General features: G+C 36.9%; 1 protein-coding gene across 9 annotated transcripts in view; it reads right to left on the reverse strand.

The window, feature by feature from the left end:
• The window catches only part of Tenm2 (teneurin transmembrane protein 2), a 1,236,692-nt gene that overhangs the window by 1,143,965 nt on the left and 73,976 nt on the right, over positions 1 to 18,751 (reverse strand). For all 9 annotated transcript variants that reach the window (XM_028864303.2, XM_028864310.2, XM_028864309.2 and 6 more), the window contains exon 2: positions 4,106 to 4,218. The gene's annotated coding sequence lies outside the window, so the exon portion shown is untranslated. The remainder of the gene's footprint in view (positions 1 to 4,105; positions 4,219 to 18,751) is intronic.

Genomic DNA, 18,751 nt, shown 5'->3' on the forward strand with positions numbered 1-18,751 from the left:
TGTACTTATCAAAAGCAAAAATAGCCAAATAGTGGTTAATGATCTAGAGAAACAGATTTAAGAATAAAAATGTTTGTTTCTTTTTACTCTCCCCCATTCCTAGCTTAGCAAACTTAGATATTTTTTTTAATCTAATGGGACCTCGGTTTTCAGGATTTGAAAAGACTTTGATGAGTAAAACATGCTGACTTGTACTAAACAGAATAATGACAGAGTATGTAAATGGTGTTTATCTACAATTCCTTTCTCCTTTTTCCTTAATACTTGCTGTTTTAAAGCATCATAGACATTATATATTAATTCTAATTTTGTGAGTTTTATTTTATTTCTTTAATTTCCATGAAAATACTTCATGAAATACATAATATTGCCTGACTTGATGTGAGAGGGTGTGAAATATTTAAAGGAAACCTGCCGTAAATCTCACAATGTTCAAAGGCAACTCAGGCATGTAGTGTGTGGAAAAAAAAAAAAAAAAAAAAAAAAAAAAAAAAACCTATCCAAATGTGCTGATCTTAAAGGTTAGCTGGGGAGTAGGAATGTGGTGTGGTAAAGGGTGTTTGTTTCTCTGCTGGCAGAAAGGGAGATGGGAAGGGAGCTCCGTGCAGTGCTTTCTACGTGGTGCTAATAATTCCAGCTCTTCTTTACTGAAATGAATTTCATGTGAGAGAAAAAATGTGTTAATTTCATTTCTTAAAAAGAGACATCACCACTTATATAGTCAATACCTAGTGCATGTTGTACACCTTTCAGAAGAGTGGGGGAATTGGGAATGTCAGCTTGCAATCTACAGACAGGGAGCAAAATCTATACAATACCCACTGCAGGACACTTGCCCAAAATATATGCTGTATACTTCTTTTTAAAGCAGAGTTACATTTAAATAACATAAGCAATTAGGGGGGAAAAGAGGTTGTACTGTTAGCTTTGATGGAAGCAGTCATTAAAAGTAGGGGGCTTTTTTGTTTTCTTCTGGTTTTTGGTTTTCTTCCCCATTATATTCTACTTAGTAAAAAAGTCAGCTCCAAATTATGTCCTTCCTATTAAATCACTTCTTACATTTCCTCCCAGTCTAGTTAGAAGCCCATCTGATGGCCTCAGAATTGGGATCTACACGATCAGGCTCTACACTTAAATCTAGTATTTTATATGATGCCAAACTATAGTCAGAAACATTTTATACAGCTCTCCTAGTTAAAAGTGCCGGCATAGAAAGGTTTAAGATAGATCCCTGGCTAGAAAAGCTATCTAGCTTCGGACACTAAAGGACACTGACTCTTAACAGCCGAAAGAGGAATACTCACAACTTCAGGCATAAGCCACAGGGAAAACCGGAAGCCTGAGGGGGGAGCGGGGAGAAGAGAGGAGTGTAGAAAGCCTGTTCCTGTCTGAAAGGGCCAAGCTCACTCATCCTGTTAGGGCTGAAAGGGACACTGTAGATGAGCAGCAGAGGGCAGAAGCCTTCCAGAGCTCTTTTCAAAGCAGGTAGGCATCTTGAAAACAGGTTCAGTTTCATTCAAAAACTCACATCAGATTGCACGGAGAACGTTTTCTGTAAGCGGATAGTAATTTTCTGTAAGTCAAGGCCTGCCCCACTCACTGGCTTGCTAGACAGCCAAAATCTAAAACAGTTTTAGCTTCGGCCATACAAGATTAAAATGCTGCTCTAATTAAATGATAATAAGACATCATAAAAACGCTAAGAAACTGTAAGCAATTGGCAAACCCCTGTGCTAGGCAGCTCACTGACAAACATCTCTAGATGTCAGCAATGAGTTCCGGGCTTCGATATCCTTGGCTAGAAATTCTGAAGTTTGCCTTTAATACCCAGAGAATGTCTCAAACTTTGTAACCTTTTCTGTTTCTTCCCAGATCTCCAGGCTATTACTCAGTGTCTTCACTAAGCGCTGTCTCCTCCCTTAGCCTACATATATCACAGAACCACAATGCACTATTTTCTGGAAAAGCAAGTCAGGTGACTGGATGGCCTGACAAGATTCAGATGAGGGCAACAGAGAGAACAGCAGCAGATGACTGGCAGCTGCGACAAGGTTCTAGAATGAGTGGAAATGCCCCATTCCCCATTCTTCCAGGTCCTAACCCACAAAACCTCCTTTCTCTAACTCTGACGCTCTGTGGTCTGTTACTTACTGAGGGAGGACAGATGGGTGGGTATAGAATATGCCAGAGTCTTAGGTCTGTTTCACCATACGCACTCTTATTTCTTCCAAAATTGACAACTCAACATGTCTAATGGGTTTCCTAAGCACTTGATTATAATCTTTAAGAACTAAAGCAAAATAGACACAAGATGCTTCCACAGAGAGACATTGGGAAGGATGCTCAGAGGAAAAGAGGGCACAAGAGCCTTGATAGAACCATGGAGAAGTCAGAGAGGCCCTCTGACCAGTTCAGGCTGCAAGAGCCGATTTGAATCTCACCTCCAAAATGAGAAACAAGTGTGCTGCAGAGAATGTTAATTTATGCAGAGTGTTGTTTGTTCAGCTGGGAATCTTTCTCAGAATGAACACACAATAAGACCCAGACAGAGCTGTTAACTACTTTACTGGAAACTTCTTGCACAGGTTGTACACCCAGGAAAAACACAAGGAGACGAGGGGATGTTCTAATTCAGCCCTGGTAGAAAGGTAGATTGACAAAGCCATTAACAAAATGCATGGGTGTCAGCTTCTTTGCTAGATTTGCTGGCCACATTGAACATTCCTTTCTCTCTAACTAGATGTGAAAGGACTCGTTCAAGCCCACATTGCATCATCTAATTTAACTGCAGCTTCTGTAGAGAGCTCCATCCAGCATCCCGTAATCTTCATATTGCTTTATAAATGACTCCAATTACGTATATTAAGTAGTAGTATTTTAGGAACACATGTTTGTTGAGTGTGTTCATGTGACCAGCTCTGTGCCTAAGCCCATCCCTATTCCTCTGGCCACTTAAGAGACCTTTCCTTGCTATCTCATTGCCACAGGAAAACTTCTGCTAACAAAAAAAAAAAAAAAAAAAAAAAAAAGAAAGGATTTAATTTAGAAAAAAAGACTTTTCTATTCATTTTTCTAATAGCTATCTTTAAAAACATCATCTCTTATACCTAACTTTCATCAGAAAAAAAACTGTCTGTAATCACACAATTAAAATTAGGCAGGAACCAAGTTTAGCTAAGTCAGAGTACCTTTTTCCAAGAAGAACTGCATAATATGTTAAAACTTCTCTATGGAACCATATAAATGTTCTAGTCCCAAATCAGTCATCCTGGAAGGCTTGGACATATAAAAAGATAAAATCAAGATCTACAAAAAAGAGAGGGAGAACTCACTGGGAGAGTATTTTCCTACTACGCTCTAGATCCCGGAGTTAGTCCCCCAACAATAAATAAAATGAATAAATAGAAAACAAAACAGTAAAATGGGAGAAAATTGTTATAAGAATGCATAGAAATAACCTAGGGAACACTTGATACGTGGAGCAGGATGATATAGAGCAACATATTGAGAATGACAGTTCAGGGCAATAAAAGAACAGAGGATTTAATTAGGTACCTAAGGAAACGCAGTAAATTCCTTTTGGCTTGCTGTATAAAGCCTGTGTAGATTCACATTAAACCAATCAAGGGAGCCAAGCTTTTTCATCCAAAAGTCATTCCGCTCGACAAAATGAAGTTACGTTGTTCAGCTAGTCACAACCATTCCCCTGCATTCCCATGTTTACATGTCATGGCAATGTATGCTGGACAAAATACATGGTAGACTGTGGACCAGGAACTGGCCATAGATAATCTATCCAGGTAGAAATTAGGCATTGCAGACTGAAGGATTATAAAGTCCTTTAAATGAGTGGGAGAAAAAAATGCTAATGTCAGGTTTGAGGGAGAGAAAAATATCAGAACAAATTACTTTGTCCAGAGGGCAACAAAGAAAATAAATGTAAAAACCAACAAACCCACAACAACAAAACAAACAAACAAAAAATTGTTTCTTCTGCAGATTTGGCTAACCTCTCTCCTGAGCCCAGTATGAAAACATTTTGGTCAACAATGGAAGCACAACCCAAGGCAGACAAAAACAAAACTGTAGCTGTGATCTCACTCACCAAGTGGGTGGATGTCTGATGTACAATCCAGCTGCTTTTCTAGGAGTGCTCACCAGCAAAGCCAAGAAGTAGAGCAAGGTCCAGAGGGCTTACACAGGGAAGAGCAGGTGCAACTGTTAAAATAAAAAAGAGAAAGTAGGTAAGATTCAAACCAGTGCACAGATGAATCAGGCAAGCAAATGGCATATACCTGACATGTGGGGAAGTTGAAACTAGACACTGGATGAATTAAGTTAACTCTTAGACTATTTTTTTAATAGAGGAACTTTTAAAACGAAGAAAATCTAAGAAATAATTTAGTTGCTTTGATTAGGCTCACTGGGCTTGTTTGTTTTCTGCTGTGACACATAACATGAGCAAAGACAACTGGAGGAGGAAATGATGCCTTTGGTTTACACATCCTATCATCTATATTTATGGGGCGTGAGTTATTGGGGGACATCAGGACAGAAACTCAAGGCAGGAAACTGGAGGCAGGTATTGATTCAGAGGCCAGGAAGGAACGCTTCTTACGGGTTTACTCCCCATGACTTGTTCAATTTGCTTTTTTATACTTCTCAGGAACACCTACCCAGGCTATAGCAGCACCCATAGTGGCCTGGGCCCTCCCATATCAATCATTAATCAAGAAAATGCACCATAGACTTGCCTACAAGCCACTCTGATGGACGTAGTTTCTCAATTGAGGTTTCCTCTTTCCACATGACCCTAGCTTGCTTCAACTTTACAAACACCAAACATCACATTCCTTATTCATTGTGTTGTATAAAATTATCACCATGGTACAATGGTACTTTTCATGATGAGGCTGTTCACAATGCAAACACTGAGATGTACAGTCTCACTGGAGAATAGCTGAAATGTATTATTTCTAACACAATATAGACTTGGATTTGTTCTTCATGTTGACGAGTGAATTATTTCATCTTAGAACTCAACAATTCACTCATTCAATACAATTTGTGCATTATTTTACTTCCCAATTCAGATATTTGTTAGTTAGTACCATTGTCACTAGCAGGTGGTGGACTCTGTCATGAGAAGATAACAGTGAACAAATCAAAGTTGTCCTGGGAAAACAGTCCAAGCTCTCATCCACCCAAACCAGAAGCACCAAGATGTCTCGCTCATAGAAATTGTCATGAAGATTACATGTTCAAACACCATCATGGCACTGAGTCCAGTGCCTGGCACATATTCATCCTCCCACGCATGGCAGCGGTCAACAGTTCTGTCAATGCCACTACTGAAATGCTCTGGATCTGAACTTGTATCATCAGACATTTGACACTCATCTAACGAATGATTTTCTCTGGAAAAAAAAAAAAAGAAAGAAATCTAAATACCCCCCCCCCCCACACACACACACAGAAAAGCAAAGGACTGCCTATGAAGCTAGCCCAGCTTGTCCACACTAAGGCCTGCATGAATCATTAGGTCTTTTCTTCCTCCTCTATAAATAGAACTTGCCTAGCAATGAAGTCAATGGTGATTTCTCTTTTCATATAACTGAGTGTTATTGTGCAATATGATGTGTTTCATTGAGATAATTTTATGTTACTCATGCACTTGATGTATATAATCATATTTACCACCTCATTGCCTCTCTCATCCCCTCTCTACTCCCTCTTTTCCAGTCTCTCTTCTCTAATAGTCTCCACAGTTGACATTTTAAATCCACAAAGGGAGTGGTATGGGTGTTAAATGAAAGAGGCTTAAAGAAAATGGTGCAACAATAAAGGAACTCAATAGCCCCAATTCTCCAGTTTTCATCAACCTACTCATCTTGCACATGCAAGGTTTATGTCCATATTAAGTGGAATGTGGTCATCCTTGTTTAGCATTGTGAGGTAGGAGGTAAGGAGATAATACCCTAAAGAGCTGGGATCGGCCCCTTTAGTAGAGTCTATCTTAAGTCTAGTCACTGCCCACTGGCTGCCGCCTTTCTTAACACTTTTAACAGGGTCAAACTGTACTTTCAGATTAGTTACTACATTCTTCCTGACAGCTCTGCAAAGCCTTGGATCCTCCTCAAACAGCTGTAGCAACCTAGAGTAAAATTTGGGGTGCTAATACACTGATCTTTCAGAAAGATCACTCTCCAACTGCAGTGGAGAACAGAAAAGGTAAACTTCCAGATGGCTTCCCACTGTGTCTCTTATTGAGAATTACAGCTAAGTGTCAGGTCCCAGGGACACACCAAGCCTCAGTCTTCTCTGTAATATGGAACCAAAATACTCATCACATAAAACTGAGTAGTAAACAACAAACACAAAGAAGGATTAACCACCATTCCCGCCTTCCTTACTAACCTACCATGCAAATGTCAGTCCATCAGTACATTTGTAATATAAGAATAAGGACTCCATAAGGATGGAAATGCCTAATAAATGCTATGTGCCTTTAAAAGACAAACTGCGAAGGCTTGACAGAATTATAAACCTTGTATGAATTTGCCTTGTTTTAATTTTGATTTTTCAAAATTCAAGTTGGCCATCCCTGTCCAGCATAACAATATGGTCCTTTGATTTCCTCCTTCGGCACTCTGTAGCCTTTAAGTCTTTGTACCACACAACTTTAGCACTCAATTATATCCTATCTTGCAATAATTAGGTGTCCTTATAAGCACGCCTGTTTACTCAATTGCACCATTCTGATCCTTTAATCTCCCCTGAATATTAGTTTCTTAATGCTATTAAGAGCCACAATTTAGCAACTTTATTACAAAATAAAATCACAAGAAATACTTTCAAGAAGGGTCAATATTGGGAAGCATGGAAAATTACTGTGAACCAGACACAGTGCTCCATGCCTGTAATCCCAGCATGCTGGAGACTGTGGCAGGATGATCATGAATTGAGGCCAGCCTCGGCTACATAGCAAGGAACTATGTCAAACCCTTCTGCTTTAAAATAAAAACTTGATAGTTAAAATTACTACAAATCATAAATTTAGTAGGTAGAATCTTACAGGGATGTTTCCCTTCCTACTCACTAGCTCTGAAGACGTGGCCAAATCTCTTACCCTCACTGGGGAGCTGCAGTTGGGTCATACATTGTTTCAGCTAGATTAACAGTTTATTCTAAACATGAGTTTAGAATCCCCAGGGATGGTGGTGAACACCTGTAATATGTAAAATTATGGAGGAGGAGGAGGAGGTGAGTGTAGTCTATCCTGAGCTTTCTAGCAGGACTCTATCTCTAAGGGAAAAAATATGTGATCAAAAATACTATAGCTAGACAAATGGATTTTAGGGAATAGAGAAATGCTGTTGTTTTGTGATTGAGTCATCTTCTAGAATGTGAGATGAAACTGGCCCTGATCAGTGTACACAGTGTACACAGCTCACTGTGATGACCTGAGCTCAGCCCACAGTTCAGCTGATCAGTGTGCACAGTGTACACAGCTCACTGTGATGACCTGAGCTCAGCCCACAGTTCAGCTGATCAGTGTACACAGTGTGCACAGCTCACTGTGATGACCTGAGCTCCAGCTCACAGTTCAACTCTTCAGGCTGAAAAACTGACAAATACACATAACAGATGTGTGCCTCTGGATCAGGTATAAAGCTCTGGGTAAGATAAAGAATGATAACAGCATCTAAATAACAGGTTTACTGTGACATGACAGCAGCTATACCATTAACATTAACTGTAATTATTGCTTGTTTATATTAATGAAAATATGATTATATAAAAGTATACTGGTTTCTGCACTGTCAAAAAATCACCCTGTATTTTATTGCATGGCATAGTAACACATTTCAAAATCACCCTGTATTTTATTGCATGGCATAGTAACACATTTCAACAAAAATACATTTTAAAAGGCTTTTGAACATTGTATAGTACTAATCAAGTATTCAGTAACAAAGGCACTTGCTCTGAGACAGTAGAGTCATTGGATGTTGTTATTCACTAGGTTTCTATCAACACTAAGATATGTCAGATAAAGCCTGGCAAGTCTATCATCCCAGGACTGGGAAGGCTTAGGCAGGAGAATCTGGAGGTTGACTGTGGGCTAACCTGGGCTATTGTAAGAATAAACTGAGTCAGAAAGCAATGGGAGGGAGGGAGGGAGGGAGGGAGGGAGGGAGGGAGGGAGGGAGGGAAGGACAAAGAGAAAACAAAAACAAAAAAGGAGTTATCAGCTGGAACTGATACTAAACACAATATAAATTAAGTGATAATAAATTTAAATTTCAGTTTTCTGAAACAAATTTCTGTTCTATTTCCTCCTTGGGAGGTTATGTGACCACAATGTGATCTAATCACTGCATTTTCAAAATTATTTTTAAATACTCTTTTCTCATATCATAAAAAGCATAAATGGTTTAGAATATTAAAGAGAAATAAATCCAATAAGAACCATTTCAGTCAGTGATGACTTGAGTTTTCTGAGCATTTTTCTACACTTCTCTTCATAAATGCATCAGGCATAAACAAAACAGTGCATAAATAGGTCAATGTCATCCATTGATGATTATTCTGTAGCCTTTTCTCTCACAGAAATGTACTTTCTGGTTTATTGACGGCATTTAATCTAGAGCCATTTCAGAGTCAATTAAATTATTTCAATATTTTTATTTAATATTTGTAGGAAAATCTAAAAACTGAAATATTCTGTTTGAAAAAGTCTTATAAAATAAACAATTTGAAATAATTAAACATTATTGGCTTTAGGGGAATAATTTGAGCATGTCTCAATTTGCAACATTTTATAGATTTTTCTACCATTAAACATATAAATGAGAGAAACAAAAAAAATGAAAACTAAGAAAATATCAGGCTACATATTTTATATGAATGCCATAAATGGAAATGATAAAGACAAGCCTATAAAAAAAAAGCCAAACAATAGGAATAAAACTTGGAAGATATTGTTATCTTCATTCAAACTACCAGTTCCCTAAATGGAAATTAAGTTTATAGGCTTAAAGGAAGTATTAACAATTTTCCCTTCAGATATAAAGAGAATGGTATTACAATGTGAGAAATGGGAGATTAGTGAATGCAAATTAATTGGCTTCTTTCTAATGAATAAAAATAAAGATTTCACAGACATAAAAATATGAGCATATGAGTTTCATTGCACACCATGGAAGAAAACGAAAGAGAAAGTACCAATGAATGAATCTTGTAATATACTTAGACCATATTGCCTTTTATTATCCATGTAACTACTCAGGAGCTGCAACCTTATTCAAAAAGGAATATCCAAAGTTAAAAGGAAATTGACAAAAACAAAACCACAGTTTTCTGTTACCTAACATGGAAATTTTATAGTGAGGTGTTTGGACTTAATCTAAAATAGTTTTTAGCATTGAAAATTAATCTAGATTGGTTGAACCTGTCAACTGTTATAATTCACTTATTTATTTGATAAACACGGAGGGAGTAGAGCTTATACATCTGACAGCATTCAATTTCCAGTTTCATGCTGTATAATGTACAGCATGTATGTAACCTTTAACAATGTGTGGCTATGGAATATTAAACATGTTGCCACTCTATCTCTGCATGCATTGCAACACATACCTAATTTTACACATTTAGAATAAATATATCAATAATATTTTTGCTTTGATTGCACATTGAAGACATACAGTTTGGTATTTTCCATGGGATAAAACACATGAAGATGTAACTTTAGCAGTTTTCTTTTCACTATTTTTTTAATGTACCCTAATAGACAAATTTCAAACAAAACAAATGATTTGCATTATATTTCTATGAGTCAGCCCTTCCCTGGACTGGTGAGGAGTAAAGAACACAGTCGGTGTATTCATGAAATTTGCATGCTTATAGCCAGGTTCTCATGCTGTTTAAGGACTGCCTGGGATGCTTTAAGCCCACTCCAGAAATGTGACTGTCAAATAACAGCAATCAGAGAAAGGCCAATCAGTAGTCTGTCCCAATAGTGAAGCTACTAAATACCAACAATACAAAAGAGATGTTTATTTTTTTCTTTTTACTAAAATTAGGTGTTCAGTGAATTTCACTTCCTTATCATGAGGAAAGTGTGGCCAACGTGTGATGCAAAGCCTACCATTGCACTTGTCTCCACGTGAAGATCTCGCCTGTTATTAGCTTTCACTGGCCAATTTTGTACAGTAGAACAAGACAGTGGCATCATTACAAATGCTATTTGAAATGCATTCATGTCCCCAAGCTAGCTGAGCTGGCTCTTAGGAGAAGGGAGCCTAGAGAATATCTTTGAAATCATTCAGAAGCCCCTGCAGCTGTGTTCTGCGTCTGTTGGGCCACCGAGTTTTCGACAAATACATTAGAGAACTATTGTGTACATGTTAGGGATTAATGAAGATAGCCTCATCTTTCAAGACCCTTCCAACATTGAAAAGAAGTTCTGGGCAAGTGGCAAGGTACGCTTAGATTATGCCGAAACAACAGTAATTAGATTCTCAAAATAATAGGGTTTATTTCCTGCAAACCCACTTCTGGTTGAGGAAGAAGCATCCTTGCTATAGGAAATCATGGAATTTGTGTTGTTGTTCCATAAGATAGCATTTCAATTAATTTAACTCACTCTCTCACACAGAGGCATCTGCAATAATCTGTCAAGTGCTGGCATACTTTTTCTTAGAATGCATGGCTTCTATCATAAAGATGCACCAAAAGCAATCAAAACACAATCATATTTTCAACATTTAAATGCAGGGTCTGTGATCCAAAGCTTATGTTCAAAGGCTTCAGGGAAAGGGGAAAAATTCTACAGAAGTTTAAATAGATATTCTGTGTAATACCAATTCATTAAGCAATTTTGAAAGGGTCAAATCTTATTTTGCTTAAGGGTTATCTGATACTGAAATTACTGGAGTTGTATAAAATATGCACTCTCTCTTTGCTCATTTTCTGAATGAATAAATATGAGGCCAATTTTAAACAGAATCACTTCAACTTGAACTAATAATTGTGTACTGCATGCCTAGAATAATGTTTGTTTCACAGGGATATGTAGGAAAAGAATGCAAAAGAAAACATTAAATCAGTTGCTAATTATAATTAATTCATAAATAGTGGAGGATCATTTGTTTTAGCTAAAGTATATAAAATAGTACACATATGGAGGCCTAAAGTGCAATTAGATGACTACTTGATCATATATGGTCTGTTTTTATTCACTGAATAACTTAGGGATACAAACTACATTTTTTAAGTTTTTAAGTTGATATAAGCAGAAACATGTAGGTCTCACCAGAAACTCTGGATTTGTTATTATTTCCTTGACTTTGAAAGATGCACATGGACCATTTTCAGTAAATCTGAAATCATTAACAAAAATAAAATGAATTTTCCAAATGATGATTTACATGAGAACATTCTGGAACATCTCATTGTTATTAAGAGACTAGTAAAAATTAGATTTTAATTTCATAATTCAGAGATGTAAGCAACTGTCCTCATATTTTTTAGAAATGAGGACAGATGGGGAATGAGGCAATGAAAAAAAAAATTAAGTCCACAAAGAGGTTGACCCTTGTGTATGGTAACTTCTGCCTATACCTGTGTTCTTTAAGATAATTATATTTAAACTATGTCTATGAATAGACAGTTTAATGAAGTATCATCCACTATATCCTGAAAGGAGTTTCTAGCTGTTCCTCATGACTCACTGTTATGGGGATAAAATTATTCCATGCGCCCTTGCATGGTACATATTTCTACCATTTATAAAGGGTAATTTTAGTAGGTCAGAAAAGGAAAGTTAGTAGGCTACCTGAAATAGTATATCAATAAGCTATTGTCCTGAGTGAAAGCGTGGCAAGAGGAGGGTAACCCTAAAGTACAGACTCACCTAAACATCTAATAGGATGCCAGGAAAGTTAAAAAAAAAGAAAGAAAGAAAGAAAGAAAATAAAGTGTACCAAATGAGCACAATGCTTTCAGTTTACAAATGATTTTTTTTTCCAAGCAGGCAACCATAAGGGCTAGTCTACAATAAATTTCACACGAAGAATTATAGAATTTTTCACACAAAAAATTACTAGGATCAAGGCACTCTCTAGTTTATGCACACAGACTTCTGAAACATGTATATCGTTTTTATCAGCACTTACTTTGAAATGAACAGTTTACTAATAACCGTAAGTGATTCCCATCTGCACATGAACAGAGACTCCCAGGGGATTTTACTTATCAACACTTTTTTAGCCATTACTGTATTTTACTTGAAGCTAGCAGGGGCAAAAATGAAATTGTGTCTCTTCAAAATATAATTAATTTCTCTCCTACTCACTCACCATATACCCATGTGTTTGTATATGTACATGCACACTACACATCTTTCTCTCTATCATGCACATGGATTCAAAACAGACTATTAGAACTGGAAGGGATTTATGTGAAATATTTCAGAAAAAGAGGATGGAGGAGGGGGTTGAGAAATGTGAAAAAAATACCCATGTGCTTGCAGTATTTTGAAAACTAAAAAGCCTATATACCAAATGCCATATAGATATAATTATATTCTCGTACTTTCTAAAGCTGTAACCATTAAGCTGATCAAGCTGTTAGAATATTAAAATAAAAGGTTATGTTTTAAAATTTTAAATACAAACAAGTGCATATTTTAATCGCATTGCTATCAGAATTAATGGCATCAATAAAAATTAGGAAGATCTATTCAAAACTAATTTCAGAGTTAAAATTCCCATGATGTAAGGTGCTAGAAGAAGCAATGTGAATTTTGTTCAAAGGAAGAAACAAAAATCGACCTGACTATTTACTGTGTTAATCTCACCAGTGTGAACTGTGCCCTTCAAAATACAAATTCTCCATTCAGAGTAAATATAGCCATGCTTGAAACAAGAAACCAGCATGCTTACATTAAAAAAATATTTCCAGAAAAATCATTATATTAAGCAGTAAACAAATGCCTTCATCCCTTTTGCTACCCTTCCTCTAATTAATTAACAGATTGGCACAGTCTAAGAACTAAATTTATTTTCAATTAAAATAAGAAGCCCATATGTCATGATAATTTTTTGTTACTATTTCTAATGTGCAAAACAAAGGTTTGCTTTTAGCATTGAACATAGTAATCACAACAAATCCCTTAATTTTCAATCAAGGCAAGGATACTCAAGAGCTTTTCTCCGGCAAGGTGCTACCTCAATGGCTAATCCTATTAGGAATGAGCCGTGCACTGAGACTAAATCCGCCAGGGAATTCAAGGAATCAAAGGCTTACTGTACACTCAGAAGGCAACGACTTTTGTAAAGGGCTCTATTATATGAGGAACAAAAGAATACCACTTGTGTACTTAAATATCATCTGCTTTTCCTTCCAAAATACTCCATTTTTAAGTAAAGATATGTGATTTAAATGTATTTAGAGTTCAGCTTTTGGCACCACTCTCGGTTTTGAGGAGAAGAGCCATCTGCGGGCCCCACGGCTCGTGCATAATGATATGCTTACAAGCTGCTTCCCTTTTCTGCACAATGTACCCTTTTCACTTTAACATACATTTCCCATAAATTTTTGAATAACAAATTGGGCTGTGGAAGTTTGTTGAAATGGGACAAGGAAAATGCCTGTAGGCTAGAAAACGGAGATTTAATTTTTTTTTTTTTTTTTTAACTAAAGGACTGGTGCCTTTCAGAAGTATTTACTCCACCTGCCCTGCCCTCTCTTGGCCCCCCACCCATGTATCCTGAGCTGTAATTCTTCAAAGCTGCAGAGGAAACTTCTCCCCTCCATAGGTTAGGGCTGTACATTAACTTGGGCAAAGAGCCCACATGCCTGCCATCCATTACACCTGCTGGGTGACAAACAGATGAGAGTCATCATGCAGACTCCCAACGTTTGATCTCCTGATATCGCCAGATGTCCCCATTTACATTCAAACATAACCATGGTCATTAATGCAACTTGCCCGGCTGGCATTTAATAGGGAGAAAAAGTTGAATTCTAATCTACAATTCTAAGTATGCAAAGCTTTCGGTGTATGAACACATAAGCTATTAAATATGTTTCAATGTGTATAACTCTATGGCTATTATCAGAGCTGATTCATTTTCAGAGTGGAGACTAGCCCAGACAGAGCAGACATTAGCATATCTCCAAAAAAAAAAGCACTTTCATGGCACAATCAGCTTCTGAATTTTGAGTTTGAGGAACAAAATTTACCTTGATTTTTTTATATCTCTTAAACACTAAGACACAGTAAGAATAATTGTGGTTGCTGGGTCTAATATATCAATAATTAGTAAACAGTTAAACAAAGTTAATGAGATCGTGAGCTAAAAGAAGAGGAGGAGAGGAGGAAGAAGAGAAGGACAAGGATGAAGGGGAAGAGGAGAAGGTAGAGGAGGAGGAGGGGGAGGAGGGGGAGGAGGGGGAGGAGAAGGAGGAGGAGGAGGAGGAGGAGGAGGAGGAGGAGGAGGAGGAGAAGAAGAAGAAGAAGAAGAAGAAGAAGAAGAAGAAGAAGAAGAAGAAGAAGAAGAAGAAGAAGAAGAAGAAGAATCATCTACATCCCTTCCTCACCCATCTTGCTACAAGCCCAAGAATATTGATAAGATTCAAGTAAGGAATTCAAGAACAATTTCAAGCTTGTTCTTGTGGAGAAAAAGTTCCCAAGAGTGAGGTCTATGTACTTGAATGCTACTGAGACCAATTTTAAAACTTCAACTTTGCAACTCTGAGCACTGTTCATAAGACCACACCTTAGCAGCATAGCTTGTGGGTGATAACCTTCCTTGCTATTCTTTCTTTATTGCATGAAATGCTCATAGCCTATGTAATTACTGCCTAGCACCAGATACGTGGTCTACAGGAAATAAACAAGACATGGCTTTATCTTCAGAGAGCTGATGTGTGGCTCTAAGAGTATATATGAGATACCCAGTGTTGTTACACTGTAAGGCCTAAAGGGAGTGAAAAAGACTTGGAAAATACATGCCAGGGATTTCAACTGTCTCCACCAGCTGGCATTCCTAGCTTTGGGAAGTAAGGAAGCTCTAGGCCAACCACAAATCCTCCCAACTTCTATGCCTAGAAGGGACTCTCCGATATCTTCAGGAAAGAAGATTGAACTTTAGTGTTAAGGAAGCCATAATGACTGTCTTAGCCACACTCATTTCCATTCAGATCTCTTTCTTTGGCTTTGACTAGAAGCATTTTCACTATAGAGACACCACCAATGATCAGCGTTCTGGACCCAACCTTCTATCATGATGATCATATGTTCTTCATTCCACTCCTTCTTTATGAAACTACACTATTCATTGACAAAAAAGCAACAACAACAAAACAACAAAAAACTGAATCTCTCTTCTGTCTACCAACACCTGACCTCAGGTCTTACCTGTCATGTTCCTCTGGTTTGAGGATCAAGAAGAAATATCTGACATATTGAAAATAAATTAGTGGATCAAAAATCATTCATACTGGGTGAACATCTATTCCTACTATGAAATCCAAATGTTCCCCAATCAGAATGTTTCTCAGTAATCTGACACTAAAAGTAGGAATTTAACAACATTTAACTTTCCAACATGCAGTTAGCAAAATGGTTCAAAAATAACTTTTAGGTTTGTATACAAGGTAGAGATGGAGAATGAATAAGTAAATCTCATGTTTAGATTTGATTCACTTCTAAATTATGTCCTGTGTATGTAAACACTTCAAAAATAGGGGGAAAAACAACAACACTTGTGATCCCAAGCTTTTGCAGATGAAGAGCATTTGGTCTGTATTCCAGCAAGTTTTTCATTTGAAAATCACCCTGATTGTTTTCTGTTTCTTTTTGGCCACACTGCTGTCCAGGTTTTATTTACTGGGGACCTCACAGTTCAGCTCAGTCCAGTAGCAATTCATTTTATTTAAACCCAATCTACTGTTAACACTCCTGGAATTAATAAAATGTCTTCATTATCTCTCAAAAAAGACAGAAATCCAAATCTTACTCAAATATTATATCCCATACCAAAGAATAACAACAACAACAACAACAAAATATCACCAAATCAAGGAGGGAAATGCTGGATGAATTTGTTTCAATGTCAAGGTAACAACAGAGAATCCCAAAGACCCACTCACAGAATCAGAATTAAACACTGAAATCCCTGCTTTAAGGCTTTGGTAAGAGTAGCAAATATTAAATCGGGCTTAAAAATACTAAGTGCCATGAAGCCACTTTTATTTCAATCTTTTCTCTGGTTGTTCTGCACAGCCCTGCAATTTTGTAGCATCTACTAATGGAAAGTGAGCCAGGACTCTATTGACACTTTCATGACAAGTCATGCTTCACCTTCCATTGTCCAGTCTTCTTAACTGTTCATTATCTCCACTGCTGTGCCTACGAGATAATGATACACCGCTTCTACCCCTGACTGTAACACATTTTTGCTCCAGGGTTCTTTTTAATTGAAACACACTGCCCGTGCTACTGTTTTTGGTGCAAAAGTAAACACATTTAACACAAAAATTCAGTTTGCATTTGCTTCACCAGTGCGAAGTGTGCAAAGTTACCTGCCTCCAGAAAGAGAGAGAATCCTTTTGAAACAATATAGTTTATTCTTTCCTCTCAGTTTCATTACCATTCATCATTTCTGTGGATGTGATAATCAACTGCTTCAATGAGATAAAACTGCCATGGGTATTCTGACTGCTTCTGTGTGTCCCACACCCACTCAAAAATGTTTCACCAATGCTTCGGTACAGAACCCAAAGAAATGCTTCTACCAAAAAGAGGAGGGCAAATAAATTATGTCTGTTAAACTGTTTGTATCAGTTATTAATTACATTAAGTATTCACTACCTGGTCAATGGAATGGCCTGACTTCAGGTTGTTGGTAGCTAAGCATGAGCTAGGATGCTGCTCTGGCCTGGAAGATGTTCTCAGTTTGAACTGGGTGAATACAACCAAGCCAGGCATTTATATGGACAAACACTGTAACACACACACACACACACACACACACACACACACACACACACACACACACGGTACATTAGGGTATGTTGAGGAATTAGGAAATCAAAGCAAGATAACCTACTCTCCTAGGAAAACAGGATTTAGCTAAGGCATCTTTACTAATAATTTCTCTATTGACATGTTGAAATTAAGCATATTCATTTTTTTCATTTTAATAAAATGTATTTTTCATAAATTACATGTTTATTTTAATTTTGATTGTAGCTATAAGAAATTTTAGCTATATAATACAGCTCATACTTGTATTTATTCTAAAATTTTCAGCTTACGTGGAATTATTTTACTATTGGACATCATTGATGAGCACTAATTCTATAGTCAAGGGAGTAAAAGAATTCTGCTCATAAAAATGTGATCAAAAATATATATATAATAAAAATTTTAGTATGTGTTTTTAGATACTTCCACAACACCTGGCCCAGATGAATCATTGACAAAATTGCCAGATAAATACATTTCTATGCAGAAATATTCTGTTAGTATATGAAAAATATGAGAAAATAACCCTGACACTTCAACTATCCCCAACCATTTTTGAAGACTTGTAAAAAAGACATCAAATCTTACATTTAGCCATTGTTAATTACAACTCTGAAGTCCTCCAAGGTATGAAATATCTGCCTATGTATGTTTATATATGTGGACAATGTTTATACTATTTATTATGAACTATGCTTTTTACTACCTCCCTGAAGTGTAGCAAAAACAGTCAACATGGGAATTGTTAAGCGCAGTCCAATATAGCACTATGTGTCATTATAATATGATGGTATAAGTAGGTGCAAGGTTGGATGGAGGCATTATCCTGCTTGTCAATCTTATTTCTATTGAAAAATATACTATGGATTTCAAAGACTGTCTATAATTCAGTGTTTTAATAATCAATATATTTGGAAATACTTACACCCCTATTTTTAACTATCATTTTATTTAAATCATGTATGTTTGTTTTGGTAGTGTTTTGTGTTTTAATAATAATGAGAGAATTTCATCCTTGATTTTCCTGACTGCATATATTCATATTCAGATGCTTGCAAACTTTCTTAGTTCCCAATACCCTAAGTGTGCTAGTGAAATTCCCATAACACCCTTAGGGCAAGATAATTACCAACAATTCTGTTTATGATGCAGCTGGACTCAAATAACTTAGTAGTCATAGTTTAGGCAGAAGTTCTTGTCTATCCCTTGAGTAGTTAACACATCTTCCTAGTTTCCTCAGCCCAAGTTGTGATCTATAAAACTACATGGTTTTAAGTGTTCTATAAAGAAAGGCAACACTGAGTTCCTCCTAATATGCAGGGCATACCTAGTGCCAGTAGCTCTTTAAATGTTTGTCTCTGTTAATACATTGTAATTGCTATGGCTTAACAAGGTCACAGTTTGTGCTTCTGGTCAACTCTTCTGCAGACCAACTTTTCAGAATGGGCAATGAGTTCAGCAATTGGTCAGTTCATTGATTATTTATAAGATTTCTTTTATGTATACTACTCTATTATTATTTTTTATGTCCTCAAACAGCTCACATCTTAAGATGCAATCACAGAAGTATCTTGGCTCCATATTTTGCCACATTTTTTAAATGTCAAACCATCCACATACCTCTCCAAAGGAGACAGAAGTATTAGTGTAATCTTTATTTATTCTCATTATTTTATTGACCTCTGTCTTAGAATTTTGGGGTAAGTCTTG

This window comes from Peromyscus leucopus, chromosome 8b (assembly GCF_004664715.2).
Source record: "Peromyscus leucopus breed LL Stock chromosome 8b, UCI_PerLeu_2.1, whole genome shotgun sequence".
Taxonomy (NCBI): domain Eukaryota; kingdom Metazoa; phylum Chordata; class Mammalia; order Rodentia; family Cricetidae; genus Peromyscus; species Peromyscus leucopus.